This window comes from Thamnophis elegans, chromosome 5, assembly GCF_009769535.1.
Source record: "Thamnophis elegans isolate rThaEle1 chromosome 5, rThaEle1.pri, whole genome shotgun sequence".
Classification (NCBI taxonomy): domain Eukaryota; kingdom Metazoa; phylum Chordata; class Lepidosauria; order Squamata; family Colubridae; genus Thamnophis; species Thamnophis elegans.
This window is the reverse complement of record NC_045545.1, coordinates 18120813-18138380: the sequence shown is the minus strand read 5'-3', so window position 1 is coordinate 18138380 and position 17568 is coordinate 18120813. Positions and strand designations below refer to the sequence as shown.

The following is a 17568-nucleotide window of genomic DNA, read 5'->3' as shown; positions in this document are numbered from 1 at the left end:
TAGTGATATTTTCTTTCTATGAGATAGGCTTGGTGATCATTGTTTAGTTATTCAATTCCACTTGTAACCATGTTCCTGAGTTTTCCATGCCCTGTATATGCTATTTCATGATTTTTTTAAAGTGTTATGTGAACCTTTTCCTCATCCCTTCAGTTCCATACCTGTCTGGAGGGGTCTGCTCATCAATGAAGATAAAGCTTCTTTTCCTTGTCTTCAATGAACTTTTCCTTTGCTTTCCAACATCACCTGCTTATTATCTTAGGTTGGTTTCTGTCTGCCTCCTGGATGATATTCATTCCCCCGGGATTGTTAGAAGAGAGCAAGAGATGTAACAAAGATTTCCTGTGTCTAATTAAAGGAAGCTGCCAGCTGCAAAACAGAAAGGTAAAAATTATGTTGTTTTACATTCTGGATGCAAACAAGTTCCAACACTTGTTTACGAGCAGCTGAAAGGAAAGTGATCAAACAGGGGAAATGATGTTGAGGGTTGGTGTCTGTTGAGAATTTCTGTACACCAACAATGCAGTAAAAGTAGCAGCGGGCATAAAAAAAAGAGTTTGAAATAAATACTAAAAAAAAGAAACAACGAAGCTAAAACACTATTATTGAAAAAAAAAAGCCAATATAGAGCAATTTCCTATTTCTTTCCTTTCTGGAAAGTGGCAAGATTTCTAAGATCTTATGTGAGGATATTATGCCTGCCCCTACTCCCACCACAAATATTTTTCAAAGATCTGGCACCAGAGTGATCTTTCGCCACAGTTTGCAATTGATCAAACTTTGTTTTTTCCTTCTAAATTGAAAAACGGAAACATTGACATAATCCTTTGTCCTAGGAAAATCACAGGAAAACCTATGCATGCTTTGAACTAAATCACATTAAATTCAGAAGTTCTTAACAACAAAGTAAGTCTATTAAGTTGTGGTCAGTGATGGTCATCTTAGGGTACAGTCGGTTTCAAGTGTTTTTCTTCAGTCAGGAGGCATCCCCAAAGGATGATAGCATCAATTGATAGCTAGTCTCTACTCTGGCTTGAGAATGAGGGCAGCAAAAAGACAGCCAATTTATGCTTGTCCTGGAACTGTACTGCAGACTAAATTAAGATCCAGTGATTGGGGAAAATTTCCTGTTGACAAGAAAAAGCTCCATCAATTATTCTCTATGCCAGGGGTGTCAAATCAAGGCCCATGGGCCAGATCCGGTCCACGGGGTGCTAAGATCTGGCCCAAGGAACTGCTTTGAAAACAGTGAAGGACCAGCATGCGGTGCCTCTGCCGGCAAAAATGGAGCTTGGGAAGGCTGCACGCTGCCCTCCCGAGCTCCATTTTCATCTGTGTCAGCCTCCTGCAACCCTCTGCCAGCTCGGGGGAGGGGGGGTAGACTGCGCACATCCTTCCCAAGTTCCGTTTTCACTGGCAGAGTGCTCAGGCCATCACAGGTACCCCTGACATGAGTGATGTTGAGCTGGCCACCCTGGCCATGCCCCCCAGCCATACAACCCTGATGTGATCCCCGATAAAGTCACGTTTGTCACCCCTGCTCTATGGATTGAAAGTAGGACTGGTCCTTTGGACAAATAGCTTGCCTTGTATGGTTAACCAAAACCTGGTCCGTGGAATTGGCAAAGACTTCCCAATAAAGCGGGAAAGGTTGCCTTCTCAAACTTTTTGGGGAAATTGTCCCACCCAAGATACATGTATTCAGTGGGAGTTGGTTGGAGAGAGGTGGCATCAAAATCAAATGAATGAATGAATGAATGAATGAATTAATTAATTAATTAAATCTTTTCTCTCTCTTTGCCTCTCTTTTTCTCTTGTTCTATTATTCAATTATTTTTCTATAGTTCATTATAGATCAGCCTGGCTTTTTCTGCTTCAATTGTTTGTCTACCCTACTTATACTATCATTATCTTTCTGTCTTCTCTTTCTCACTCATCTTCTTACTCACTCATCCATCTTACGCTCTGAAGTTGCTTTATCACTCTCTGTGTCCTTCATGTCCTCTCATGCTTTTCCCTGTTGCTTGTCTTTTACAAAATCAGAGACAAGTTTATCTGCACCTGAACACTCATTTCTGTTCTAACGACAAGAATATCACTCTTAAAACACCTGTGGGGAAAAAAATGAAGCTTATAAATCTTTTATATTTGCATCTATGCATGAAGTTCCCCAAATATGAGCATATGCTATATAAAACATAGCAAGGCTGATCCACAAATAAGGTTTCTAGAAGTTGTTGAATTTTCCTGCTAATTTTAAATGTTATAAAAAGGTCATTTCATCTCTTATAAACCTTACAAAAGAAAGCTCTGTATTTAATAACATTCCTTTTTTTTTTTTTTAATGTATATTTTATTATGTTTTCATTCTATACAATCACATATTCACTGTGCTTGATCAGGGCATATGACATTGAATAATAAACACGGCCCTCACTCATATAGAAAATGCCCTCTACAATACAAACCCAGTATACCACCTTGGCCTGCCATACACCCTCTTTCAACCCCCTCCAACTTTCATTCTTCCTTCTCACACACCCCTCTACGCCTACTTCCCCTCCCCTTCTTTCTAACCCTATCACTCCCTCTCCATTCCCTCCCTCCCTTCTCCTCCTCCTCTCTCTCACCCTCTCCACCCTCCTTCTTCTTTCACTCGACTCTTTCCTTCGGTATCTATTACCTTCCAGTATATTCGGTTTGTACTATTTTCGCACTAACATTGAAAAGCCACAGTATACAAATACAATCATGGAATTTAACACATATTGTATTTCCCCCCTCCCCCCTCCCCCTAAATCCCCACCTCCCTTCCCTCCCCCCGACTTCCCAAAGACCATACGTGGTATAATTTTTGAACAATCACAGTCTGAAATATCTCTACATTGAACTCAGCTTCTTACTGTTACCCAAATTTTAAACAATTTAAATTATTACTGATACTAAGCATAAGCTATCTGGAGTTTTTTAGTCCCATATTTACTTTTTATGTAATCAATCCACTTTTTCCAGTCTCTTTTGTATCTCTCGTTTGAATGTTCTTTGAGATATGCTGAGATTTTGGCCATTTCGGCTAAGTTCATAACTTTCAAAGTCCATTCTTGAATGGTGGGTAAATCTTTCTTCTTCCAATACTGCGCCACCAAGAGTCTTGCTGCCGTTATTAAATACAGGATCAAATTAGTCTCTGCTACTGTAAAATCAATGCATATACCCAGTAAAAACAGCTGGGGGGTAAATTTTATCCTTCTTTTAAAGATGTTTTGCAGGATCCACCATATTTTTATCCAAAATGCCTTAACATTACGACATGTCCACCATATATGAAAATATGTAGCATCACAAGAACCACATCTCCAACATTTAGGTTGAACATTTGGATACATAGAGGCAAGCTTTTTAGGATCTAGGTGCCATCTATAAAACATCTTATAAAAATTTTCTCTCAAGTTTTGTGCTTGTGTAAATTTCACATTTCTTACCCAGATTCTTTCCCATGTTTCAAGCATTATTGGTTCCTCGACATTCTGAGCCCATTTTATCATACAATCCTTAATCAGTTCCGTTTCAGAATCCATCTGTACTAATACATTATATATCCTCTTTATATGCATTGAGCTTTGATCTCTTATTTGTTTAAACAGATTATCCTCAACTTTTACAAAGCCAGTTTTTTGATCTGTTTTCCACCTAGCTTGTAGTTGACCATACTGAAACCACGTTTGAACTACCTTCTCTTCTTTAAGTACCTCTAAAGATTTTAGTTCCATCACCCCTCTTTCTGAGATAAGAAGTTGTCTATAGGTGGTTCTATCGTGTTTTTGTTCTACATTCATATTTTCAATTGCATGTCTAGGAATTGCCCACATGGGCACTTTATCATTTAGTTTATGTTGATATTTTTTCCAAACCCGCAATAAAGCATTTCTTAAGATGTGATTTTTAAATTTCTTATCCGTTTTTTTGTTAAATAACAGGTAAGCATGCCAACCATATAACAAATCATATCCCTCGATATTCAAAATTCTGTCATTAGTTAGATGAATCCAATCACTAATTGCAGATAATGCCACTGCGTCATAGTATAATTTTAAGTTAGGTAATTTCAATCCTCCTCTTTCACGTGCATCTTGCATTATTTTCATCTTTACCCTCGGCTTCTTTCCTGCCCACACAAATTTGTTGATACCCTTCTGCCATTCTAAAAGATTCGCATCTCTTTTAAGTATTGGTAACATTTGAAAAAGAAATAAAAATTTTGGTAAAATGTTCATTTTTACTGCCGCTATTCTACCCAGCAAGGACAAATGCAGTTTTTCCCACCTTTTCAACTCCAACTGTGTACTATGCCAAAGTGATTCATAATTATACTTGTATAATTTCCCATTTGAGATTGAGATATTAACTCCAAGATATTTAACTTTTTTAACTACCTCACATCTTAGCGTCGCCCCCAGTTCTTCCTTCTGTTTGATAGTCATATTTATAGCTATTATTTTGGTTTTTCCTAGATTTATTTTAAATCCCGAGACTTGACCATATTGATTGATCGTATTCAATAATACCCTACTAGATTCCTGCGGTTGTTCCAATATTATAACCAGATCATCCGCAAATGCACGAATTCTATATTCTTGCTGTCTAATTTTGATCCCTTTTAGACCGCCCAGGCCCCGTATCTTATTCAACAGTATTTCCAAAGTTATAATAAACAATAATGGGGACAGAGGACAGCCCTGTCTTGTACCTTTTTCAATTTGAAAGGAGTCTGTCAGACTTCCATTGACAATGATCTGGGCTGTTTGCTGCTGATATATTGCACCAATTGACCGTAAAAAGCCATCTCCTATCTGCATTTTTTGCAATGTCTTCAGCAGGAATTGCCAATTAACTCGATCAAAGGCTTTCTCCGCATCCAAAAATATGAATGCGGCCGGGATTTGATTGTTCTTTCCCAGGTATTCTAAAGCGTTGATAATTAATCTAACGTTATCCTTCATCTGTCTGCCCTGTATAAAACCAGTTTGATCGGTATGTATCAGTTGCTGAGTTACCCCCATTAGCCTATTTGCTAATATTTTAGTAAAAATTTTATAATCTACATTAAGTAATGAAATAGGTCTGTAATTTTTTGGTTGGGTGAGGTCTTGATCTTCTTTGGGTATCAACGATATGAACGCAGTCTTCCACGAGGGAGGCACTTTCCCTCCCGATTGAATTTTATTGAATAGTTCTCTGAGGGGTTCTACCATTTCTAACTGTAGATATTTATAATAAACAGCTGTTAAACCATCTGTGCCTGGTGCTTTCCCTAACTTTAGTTGTTTAATTGCCTGCAAAATTTCCCCAGAGGTTATAGGTTGGTTCAGCTTATGCCTATGTTCTTCTCTGACTAGGGGGATTTTCTCTTTATCTAGGTATTTATCTATATCTCCGTCCTTAATTTTATCCCCTTTATACAACTCTGTAAAAAATTCCCGAAATACCTTTTGAATCTCTTCCTGTTGAAACACTTCCTTCCCTCTGTGACACAATTTGGTTACATTTCGAGCTTTCCTTTTTTTTCTAATCTGATAAGCCAACCACCTACCGGGTTTATTTGCATTGCAGAAAGTATTATGTTTAGCATATAATAAACTAGTAGCTACCTGGTCAGAGATCAGCATATCAAACTGAGATTTTAATATAGCAATTGTTTCCCTAATCTTTGTATCTCCTGGATTCAATGTTAATTCTGACTCTTTCCCTTTAATTTCCTCTTCCAATTCTTTTCGTTTTTGCCCTTGTTTGTATCTATGTATTTTATTTATATTCATTAATACTCCTCTCATATACGCTTTGCTTGCATCCCATACATATTCCAAAGATGTACCCTTGTTCATATTGAAGACAAAATATTCCGATAGCAATTTTTTACAATCATTAACATACTTTTCATATCTAAATAAGTTTTCATTCAACCTCCAGGACCTTCTTGCCTGGGCTACCCTTCCCAATTCCATCCAGACTGGATTATGGTCTGAGAGAGCTCTCGCCATAATCTTTGTCTTCTTCACCCTACAAAGTAAATCATTTGTAATTAGTATAAAATCAATCCTTGAAAGAGATTGATGTCTATTGGAAAAAAAGGTAAAGTCATATTCTTCTGCGTGCCTCTCGCGCCAAGCGTCTCGCAATTCAAAGTCGTCCAGCATGTCAAAAAAGGGTTTGGGTAACTTAGCTCGAAATTTGGTGTTCAGGCGAGCTGTCTTCTTATCTCTTTTGGTGTCGATCACGCCATTCCAGTCACCCATTAATATACAAGACTCAAAATCCCACTGTACTAATTTAGCATGGAGATTTCTATAAAATCCATCTTGTTGTTGATTAGGAGCATAAATTCCCAAAAGTAACGTCTTTTTCCCTTCTAAGATTAAATCTAATGCAATATATCTTCCAAAGGGATCTGCTTCAATTAGCTCAGCTTTAATGTCTTTTCTTAAATATACTACTATGCCATTTTTCTTTTCCATGGCTGAGGTCGCAAAATGTTGGCCCAGTTTGGGGTTAAACAAATATTTTTGATCGGTTGATTTGATATGAGTTTCTTGCAAGCAAATTATGTCATTCTTAAACTGTTTAAGATAATGAAATATTTTCTTTCTTTTCTGTGGAGAGTTCAATCCGTTAACATTCCATGTCAAAATCTTAGTTGTCATTTTTGGTTGCCTGAAGCTTTTTTAGAGCCTCCCGCAAGGCCTGTCTCACCTTTGGTTTGGCTCCTCCCACAGCTTCTGAGCTTGTTGCAGTAGCTCCTTGGTCAGTGGCCAATGATTGTTGAGATTGTTGCATAGTAGCTTGTTTATCCGTTTGTCTGGTGGTCTTGCGGTTGGATCTTTTTTCCTTGACTCCTTGCCCTTCCGGAAGAGGGAGATGATACATTTTATCTGATGGTTGTGTGGTTTGCTGTTTATCTTGTTCGTCTCGTGGTTTTTCACCATATCCCGAAGGTTCAGGATATCCCATCTTCAGAATCTTATGATAGAAATCACGAGCTTTCCATACAGAGCTGAGACGATATCTTTGTTTGTCCATTGTAACTATAATACCGAATGGGGCATCCCATCTGTACTGTATCTGGCGCCTTCTGAGCTCTTCCACCAGAAAAGCATAATCTCTTCTGGCTCTTAGCATCTGAGGCGGTATTTCTTTCAGAACAATCAGGTCCTGTCCACCAATTTGAAGCTTAGTATTGTAGGACTCTTGTAGTATCATATTTCTAGATTCTCTTGTAACAAAGTATATTACCACGTCTCGGGGAAGTTGCCTTTGTTTTGCCGCCCATGAGTTAACACGAAAAATCCTGTCAATCTGCCAATCAAAATTGGATCCCGGTTTTCCCACCAGACGGTCAAAAGCTTCAGAAAACATTTGCTTTAAGTTCTCCTGCTTTTCTTCACGCAGCCCCCTCACTCTTAATGCAAGCTCCATCTGCTTATACTGTATCATAATAATTTGTTTTTCAGCATTATCAATTTTTTGTTCCACCACTTCAGTTTTGGATATCAGGTTAGTTTTAGCTTCATTGAGAGTTTCTAAATTATCTTCCATTCCAGAAATATATTCTGTTATCACATTTACAATTCCCATCATATTATCATTCATTTTAGTGACCCTGGTATCGAATTTGTCATATAGAACTTCCATCTCATTCCTTATTTCATCTTTGAAATCTTTAATCATTTCTAGATTCTGTTCTCTGAATTCTTTAAACATTTCTAAGTTCTGTTCTCTGGATTCTTTGAACATTTCCAGAAAAAATTCTTTTGTTAGTACATCTCCACTAGGGGGCATAGATGGTGGGGGCTGCAACTTTGTGCCAGGTATGGGAGACGTTTTCGGAGGTAATTTAACAGAGGTTGATTTGGATGCCATTATATTTTGGTTTTAATTATTTATTCTAAATTACTAATCCACTGTGCTATGTGGAGAAAAAGAAATTCCTCCCCCCCCTTTTTTCCCTTCTTTTTTTTTTTTTTTTTCCAAGGGGTTTTACGGAGGATTTCAAAAGAGAAAGTCCATTTAGAATGTTTGGAATGTGTCTGAGTCAACAAAGAGTCTTGAAAGCTTTAAGGGAGTAGCTCTAATTAAATTATAAGAGATTATTTCTTTACTTCTGTAGCAGGAAGCCGGAGATAACAGATGCAGAAGCTGTAAACGCCATTTTGAAGACAATTAAGCAAAAGAGGTTTTTATAACATTGAAGCTGGTATTTCAGATAGAGAAAAGATTTTAAAGTTCACAAGTTGGTCTTTGCTCGTATTGACTTTTAATAGTCTCTTTTCTAAAGATTGTCCTGAGGGGGAGGGGATCCTGTCTCGTGCTGTGAATAACAGCTGCGAAGTTCAGGTCGGAGTTGAATGACTCAGCTTTGGGTTGATTCTCCCCCTCCGTCCACAGCTCACAAAGAAACAAACTGTGAACTTCAAAGAAGATTCTTACCAGCTGAGATTCCTCACTGCTTTTTTCTTGTCTGAAAAAAGAGTTATCTTCTTGATATTGAGTAGATAACGATCCTGAATTCTGGGGGCAGCTCTGTTAAGCTGCCGACCGGCGACAGGCCACTCCCCGAAAAAGGGGGGAAAATCGCCCTGTAGGATGACCTGAGCAGCTTTTGTTCCAAACCCCAAAACCAATTTAAAATGAAATGGACAATAACCATTTTCATGCTAGTGATTTATATCATCATGTAATGTTAGCCATCCATTGCTGTGACAATATACAGCCTGTCTTTATTAGTGATATTTCACCTCAGGGATAGTTGGACAATGCTATAAAATGCTATAAATTTTTTTTTTTGCTACTACAGAAATGACCAACCAGTGACTGAAGTTGTTCAACTACCAATCTATCAGCTTATCTGGGAAAGACATATTAGTTATTAGCCTACAGGTGATTGGTCCTATTATCTAGGACCAAGTGAGGTTTCTTCAAGAAACTTGAATTATAGCTTTAAAAGGAAAGAAAATGAAATTGTCCCTTCTCCAACGGAGACACTTGCCATCACCTGGATAGTCCTTGAGGATGAAATCCAGGGTATCTTCACCGGGTATGAAAGTGAGCAAGGACCAAGCTACCATCTTGAGTTTTAAGAATCACTCAGGCAGCCAAGGATGTTCCTGGCCCTGGCCCTTGAGTTGTAGATGCTGTGAAGGAATCACATACCTGGATCAGTGGTTGAACTGGTTTTTAACCTGGGCTACATGGTACACAGTAAACAAGGTTTGGTATGGAATAATAATATAAGCAAAACAGATACAGTATCACAACACACACATTAAGGTTCTTGCTCCTGCTGTTCCAGAAGAACTGATCATGGCTATCTAATTTTTTCTCATGAATTTGCAAAGGTTAGAGTGATTTTATATGTACGTAGTCCTTGACTTACAACCATTTGAAGTTACTATGGCAGGGATGGCGACCCTTTTTTGCCTTGGGTGCTGTCATGCTCGTGTGCCACCTCCTAATTTAATGCCCCCATGCCGTGCCCCCTGCACATGCGTGTGTGAACCCCCTCGCACGAGTGCACGGCTTTCTTGGAGTCTGGGGATGGCAAAAACAGTCTTCCACACACCCCTGGAGACCTCTGAAGATCAGAAATGACCAATTTTCCTTCTTCCTGTAGGCTTGGTAGATCCTTTTTTCACCCTCCCAGGTGCCAGAGGCTTTCTAGGAGCCTGGGAGAGGTGAAAATGGCCTCCCCCATGGGGGCCCTCTGAAGGCCGGAAAGGCCCATTTTCTGACTTCTGATGGCCATGGTAGGTTTATTTTTTGAATTCCCCAGGCTCTAGAGGCTTTCTACGGGCCTGGGGAGGATGAAAAATGGCCCAACACACTAACCGGAAGTTCACAAATGGACTTCTGGGATGCCCGTTTTGCCATTTTTTGCTCTCTTGAGGCTTCAGGAAGCTTCCCTGAAGCCCCTGGAGGGCAAAAAAACAGCCCAACATGCAAACCGGAAGCCCGTTCCCAAACTTCTGGTTTGCGCATTGGGCTGTTTTTTTACCCTCCAGAGGCTTCAGGGAAAAAATGTCCGAAAATGGCCAAAAATCAAGGCCGAAAATCAGCTGGCCAGCAGATGCATGTGCGCTGGAGCTGACAGGAGAACACCTCACATGCCCTCAGAAATGACTCTGGGTGCCACCTGTGGCATGCGTGACATAGGTTTGCCATCATGGTAGTATGCAGAGGTGGGTTCCTACCAGTTCGCACCTATTCGGTAGAACCGGTTCGTCAAATCTACCGAACCGGTTAGAAGAGGTTCCACCAGTGGACCCTGAAAGCAGGCCACACCTACAGAAGAGGTTCCAAAATTTTTTGAAATCCACCACTGCCACCCACCCACACACACACACACACACACACACACACACACAGACAGACAGACTGACACACACACAGAGAGAAAGAGAAATAATGGAAGAAATAAAGAAAAAAGAAAAAAGAAAGAAAAAGAATGAGAGAGAGATGAAAGAAAAAAAGAAAAAAGGGACAGAGAGACAAAAGGAAGGAAAGAGAGAGAGAGAAAGAAAACACATGGCCAGCAAGCCACTCTCACCAGGTCACATGGCCGGCAAGCCACTCCCACAAAGGAGGCCACACCTACAGAAGAGGTTCCAAATTTTTTTGAAACCCACCACTGGTAGTATGGCACTGAAAAAAGTGATTTATGACTGCTTTTCATGCTCCCGACTCTTGCAATATTCCTACGATCACATGATCAAAATTTGGACACTTGGCAACTGGCTTACATTTATGGTGATTGTAGTATCTCAGGGTCAAGTGATCACCATTTGCCACCTTCTGACAAGCAAAGCCAATGGGGAAGCCGGATTCACTTAACAACTGTGTAACTAATTTAATGACTGCTGTGATTCATTTAACAACTGTGGTGAGAAAGATAGTAAAATGGAGCAAAATCCACTTAATAACTGTCTCGCTTAGCAACAGAAATGTTGGATTCAATTGTGGTCATATGTCAAGGACTGCCTGTTGTGATTTCTCATATGGAAAGGAGTGGACGTTTGGGGGAAAGGTCTACATACTAAGCCTGGATCCTTTGCATCATGAAAATCTGTAGCAGAGAGGGGACGATTCATTCACTAAATAGCAGGAAGAAAGATAAAATACTGCTTCTTTAATTAATATTTTAATTTGCTAAGAAAAGCACTATGCAATGATTAAGCTGGTCTTTTCTACATTGAGAATAACAAAGCCAGACAGTCTCCAGAGAAGCTCTGTTGCCTGGAATTTAATGTCATTGATTAAGTCTATGTTTTCGGATTGGTTCTATTGTCCTTTAAAAAAAAATAAAACAAAGCCAAGTCCAATTTTGCTTTGGAATGGGAGAGTGTTTCCTTCTTCCACAAAAAGATGTGAAAATATGGAAGCATAATTCAATGCAATTGCAATAATCAATCCTGTGTTTGTGTGTGTCTCTCTCTCTGTGTGTGTGTGTGTGTTCCAGCCTCTTTTTACTCCACATTAGCTGCTAATTGCTGCTTCATCCTTTGAAAATTGTGTGGTTTCTTTATGTCCTTCATTACATAAATGTTTAGTTGGTAGCAAGTTTGAGGTAACATGATCCTGTATCTGTAGAACCATCACCTGTTAACGATGTATCAGGAGGCTCCATGCAACTGAAAAAGTGGGCTCTACCTGTTTGAGTATCACCATGGTCAGAGAGCATCAATGGAAAAGCATTTCATTAAATCCAGCCACTCATTTGGCCTGCTCTCACCCTATACACACTGTACTGTAATAGCAAAACGGTTGTTCAGGCTACATTTTTTTTTAATTTAAGAATCAATTCTTGGGTCCATCAGAAATGAATTTAAGGAAATCCACAAGGTAATCTATGCTACAGAATGCAGTCAAGCAGTCAAGCTTATCAAGCTGTAATGCACATTGAGAGACACATAATTGGGGTCAAAATATGCTACTGTACTGTATTGATCTTGGCATTACAATCAACCTGTAATAGTTGACAGCCTATTAGCCTTGTGATTTTGCTTATGTAATGCCATGGGTGCTTATGAGTGGAATGGTGGCCTAGTGGTGAAGATGCTTGCCTCCTCTCAGAAGTTTGAGAGTTCAATTCTAGGCAGCAGCAGATTTTCTCTGTCAGATTGCAAAGAGAAAATATCTGCTGTGAATTCTGCATAGGCTTCAGGAAGGGCATCTGGCCAGTAAACGCTCAACTACATTCAATTGCCCTGACTCCACTCCAAAGCAAGGGATTACAGCAACGCAAAAACAAAAAAAATGCAGTGGGTGCTTGTCTAAACAAGAATGTGGCAGATTGGAATCTCTGGTTCCTCTGCTCACAACTCTTTTGTTGTCCCCTCAACATTCTATGGGAATTATCTATTTTGTTGCTACCATCTAACCTTTTACCAACAACTAGTTGTCCTTTCACTCAGGAGGAAGAAAGTGAAAACATGCCCAGTATTCTCAGCTTCTTTGCCTTTTCTGATGCTAAACCCCCCCCCCCCCCCACAACCATGTAGTTGGCTAAATTCCCTGTCAGAATGAGACTATTAATTCCAGAAGATACCTTTTGTTTAGTATGTAAATTAAGGTTAAAGAGCTAATTGAGAGTTGAAGACAAGAGAAATGGGAGATATCATGAATCTTCTAAGCTTTAACTCATAGTTGAGTTAAAGTAAAACTATCCCTAAATACACACATATACCACATTTGTTAATCAAAATACACTTTAGAAGGCAAAAATACAGCTCAGATCCAGCTATAAAATGATCCAATACAAGCATCTTCATTCACATCTGACCCTGCTATGATTATTTTTTTCTGATGGTTCAATACCTTTCCAGATTTGGAGCAGATTACCTCCTTGTGTGAAGGTTGTCTGTGAAGAGATCACTTCTTCTCCTAGGATAGATGACAAAATAACCAAAGCAAAATAGACAAGAGCTTCCTTAAAAGTCATCTGAGAGAAGAATTTTCTTCCTTCTGATGAATTCTTCAGAATTTGCTTTCCCCAGGCTCTGATGGATCGTTGGCTTCTCAGTAGATCGACAGGTTTGGTTTTAATTCATTCTTCCAGGTCTGAATGTCTCCTCCTCCTCCTCCTTCTCTTAGACTTCAGAAGATCTGGAGTGCAAAAGAAAACCTCCAATTCAGAGGTGGTATTCAGCCAGTTCAGACTGGTTTGGGTGAACTGGTAATGCACATCACAGGCAGGTCTGCCCACTCACCCCGGTGCTTTGCTGTCCTATTTAGCCACATTTCTAATGCCAGGTGCATGCATGGAAGGCACATGAGCAAGCAAAGCACATGTGTGGAAGGCTGGGCACGTGCGTGGAAGGTGCATGCGCACATGAAGCGCATGTGCGTATGCAAAGCAAAAATAAGTGAAACCCACCACTGCTCCAATTCATATGGCAAACAGAAAAAGAAAATAGTCAAGTCTGTGCCCACCTTTCTGCCAACACATTGATCCATATGCTAGCCAACTCACCTGGCTCGCTTTGACATGAGTATTAATCATACTTTGGAATTCTTCATCAGACGAATGTAGCATCTTTTTTAGTTTGAAAAATATGCATTTCTAGAGGACAAGCCAAAGGTTCACTCACTATTTCTAGACCTGTGGTTTCCCCTAATAAAAATGTTGCTGCATGAGGGCTAATGGAATTATAATGCAATCCTGTACATGCCTATTCCGAGTATGCCTCACTGAGTTCATTAGGATTTGCTTTCGGAGAAGTGATATGGGAGTGCGGGCTCAGTCAAACAGAGTTCATCAGAAAAAGAAACACCTTTATACGTTTCCTTTAGGGATGAATGGATTCATGATTACCCTTCTAATATTCATGATTTGAGAAGTTCATTAGTGCCCAGGGAAGCAAGCTGGAAGGTGGCTTGTTGAAACACTAGAAAGAAGAAGATGGTTTTGAGCTTCTCCCTCTTTTTCAAGTCAAATTCCACTTCAGGAATATCCCCCCGCTCCCAAAAAAGTAGAGAATCCTTAGCCCAAAATATGGAAACTTAAAACAATGTCACCTTACATATTGTTTTCATCTCCATTTTTTATTTCTTCTAGAATCCCCTTTGCTCGTGCAAACCGTACAGCTTCTGAAATTCTCATCCCACAGAGAGCAGAGGCCCCAGTTCCATTCTCCTTCTAGCTTGACCTTCAGGACTAAAGAGGGAAAGATAAAGCAGAAAGCAGGTAAAAAGTGAATTGTTTAAGAAACTGATAAGACACCTTTTGCCATTATTCAGCAGAATGTTTCTGCTGAGTATAACACATTCTGGAAATTGTAAGAGGACTGTAATAGACCTAATGCTAATTCACTGGGAGAGAGAACAATGGCAATACAAACAGCTATTTCCACAGTGGAAATACAATGGAATGATGATTAGTCATGCTGGTCACTAGTGTGCTGGTGTCAGAAAATGTATTACTTTGATAACAAAGTGAGGAAGAAAGGAAATTAGCAAACTCACTGAAACAGATCATATTTAAGACAATTTTTCCCTGTCACAAGGAAAATAAATTCATAAATTAATGCATTGTCTTGTGCGCAAGCTGAAAAGGGGAACCTCCCCGCCCTCCAGGCACAGTGAGCCTAGTCTCACTTATTATGGTTTTATGTGGAGTGCAAAATATTTCATCAGAAGATATGAACATCACAGTTGACTAAAAGTCAACCCTGGGAAGGAGAGAAGTTGTGTAGCATTGCGGTTAAATCACAAACTTGGCCTTTCAAAGTTTCCACGTTCAACTCATCGTATCTCCATCTAGGAATGGAGAAACTGCAGAAAATGCTGGCAAAGTAGATCAACTTAAGCTGATCTGACATAACGTAAAGGCAACTTCTTACATTTCTGTAAGAAATGTCTAGTTTGGTACAGACTGTCTGTGTAAACTGCCTGGTTGGGTACAGCAACCAAACAAGACAAGTTCAGACTTCTACTGATGGTTAGGATTGCACAAAAGAAAACCAATTGCATCCAGCTTGCCTTCCATTGAGGACCTGTGTACAGGTCAGAAAGCAGTCTGACAAAATATCTACAGATCCCTCAAATCCTGGGCATAAACTGTTTCAATTTCTCTCCTCAGGATATCACTATATTTAAGACTATTTTTTCCTGTCACAAGGAAAAAAACATTGCATGCCAGAACAACTAGATACAAAGACAGATTTTTCCCCCTCAGGCCATCACTCTGCTAACACCTAATAACCACAGTACGGTCTTACCTCTAAATATATTTACCCATATAGTAGGGCTGCATTATTATTATCCTTGGCCAATAATTCTATTCTATTCTTGTCAGGGTTCCAAACAACACCCCGAACGCAAGAAGACTCCAAGGCTAGAAGTTCCTCAAAGTTCCATTTTATTTGAGATGTCATATTGGCACATCTGGGGAAATCCAAATCTGAAAGCTTCCAGGTTTCCCCCACCCAAAAGAAAGGCCGGGTCCCTTCCCCAGCACATATCCACCACATGGTCCAATCAATGCACTGTCCCAACTGGAAATACCTCCCAATTACGCTACTCCAGGTGCAGGCCGAATATCCTTGGCTCTCATAGAAAAGGAATGTTATTATGGCTAGATATTCCCCGCAACTCCCTGTAATCCTGCCTCCCAGTTTCCCACAGCACTAAGTGTGGCAGCCTTGAAGATCCAAAGAAAAAGATGGCCTTCAGGACTGATCTATTCTATTCTATTCATTCTATTCTATTCTTTCTCTGTTCCCATTTAAAATTATCATTGTATCCTAAGTCAGTATGCTAAGTCAGTAAGATATTGGATGAGAACTTAAGGAGTCCCATATTCAGTCTTGGCCATAGAAACTCATTGGGAGATTTATTTTCTCTTAGCCTATTCTGCCTACAAAAGACTACTTTGAAGAATATAAACTCAAAGGTGATCACCATATAAATTACTCTGAATTCCTGGAGAAAGCACTAACAAATACTTAAGATCTAGCTCAAGGGATCATTGTTGAATGGATTGCTTAAATTCCATACCACACAATGACTTGATGCCTCTTAGATAAATATCGGCTTTGATTCCTCCAATCAATATTGCCCATCAGTAGTAGCCAAAAACCTCAGGAAGAAGGTGACCTATTGCCACCTCTCCCATTGATTGACAGTCTTATGGATATTGCTTTGTGGGGAACATCTCAAACAACAACCTAAGAGGGTTAAGCTGCTATTCTAAATATATTGGAGAGCTATGTGCATCAGGTATAAATTTTCACCTAGCCATTATTCTCCAAAATAGAGCTGAACTTCATGTTCAGTCTGACTGCTAGTATTCTTTCCCAATACTTTTGCTGATGATTTGAAATACTGCAATAATAATAATAATAATAATAATAATAATAATAATAATAATAATCAGAGTCACTAATCCTGGCTGCGCAAGAACAAGCTATCCGCACAAATGCCATTAAGGCCAAAATCGAAAAATCCTCTGATGATGCCAAATGCAGACTTTGCAAAGAAGCTGATGAAACTGTTGATCACATACTCAGCTGCTGTAAAAAAATCACGCAGATTGATTATAAATTGTGGCACAATTCAGTAGCACAAATGATCCATTGGAATTTGTGCAAAAATTATAATATTAAAACAGCAACAAACTGGTGGGAACATCAGCCTGAAAAAGTCACCGAAAATCAGATGGTCAAGATCTTGTGGGATTTTCGCATACAAACGGACAAAATACTGGCACATAATACACCAGACATCACACTGGTTGAGAAAAACAAGGTTACAATAATAGACATTGCAATACCAGATGATAGTAGGGTCGATGAGAAAGAATGTGAAAAAATCACAAAATACCAGGACTTAAAAATCGAAATTCAACAATTATGGCACAAACCAGCAGTGGTAATTCCAGTGGTAATCGGCACACTGGGTGCTATTCCAAAAGCACTGGAATTACAATTAAAACAGTTAAAAATTGACAAAATCACCATCAGTCAAATGCAAAAAGCCGCACTGCTTGGATCTGCATGCAAATTACGACAATACGTTACGACATCCTAGGCCCCTGAGTGGGGCCCGACTAGTAACCAATGCCAAATCCAGCAAAACAACTGGCCGCTGTGATACAATTGTATAATAATAATAATAATAATAGTAGCTGAATCCAGCCACCTCTCTTATCGGCGAGCAAATGATCTGTACATATTTTTTTTATTTTTAATTGAAAAGTGAAGCTTGCATTTGAGTCTGTAGTGGAGTTTTAATTTATTTGTCACTAAACCCCATGTGTTTGATCAGTTGAACTTTTCAAGTCAGAAGTGAAGGTCGCTGAATTTGATTAATCTTCCTCTCCTGGGTGTCTGTACATTGAATTTCAGTTCTGTTTCGCACAATGAATTTGTTAGTGGTTTGTTTCTTTGGTCCATTGGATATCTCTCTCTAATGATGGATTTTTTTAAAAAAAAAAAGAGAGAGAGAGATCAGAGCATGGACATGAATTTTCACTAGAACATGTGGTGATGGAAAGTATCCTACACTTCCAAATTTACCACC

The 17568-nt window shown here is 39.4% G+C and overlaps 1 long non-coding RNA gene across 1 annotated transcript in view; it reads left to right on the top strand.

The window, feature by feature from the left end:
• Positions 1-271: 271 nt before the first annotated feature.
• LOC116508880 overlaps positions 272-17568 on the top strand; it is a 32972-nt gene continuing 15675 nt past the window's right edge. The window contains exons 1-2 of the long non-coding RNA XR_004255434.1: positions 272-384; positions 14105-14233. This is a non-coding gene — a long non-coding RNA (uncharacterized LOC116508880). The remainder of the gene's footprint in view (positions 385-14104; positions 14234-17568) is intronic.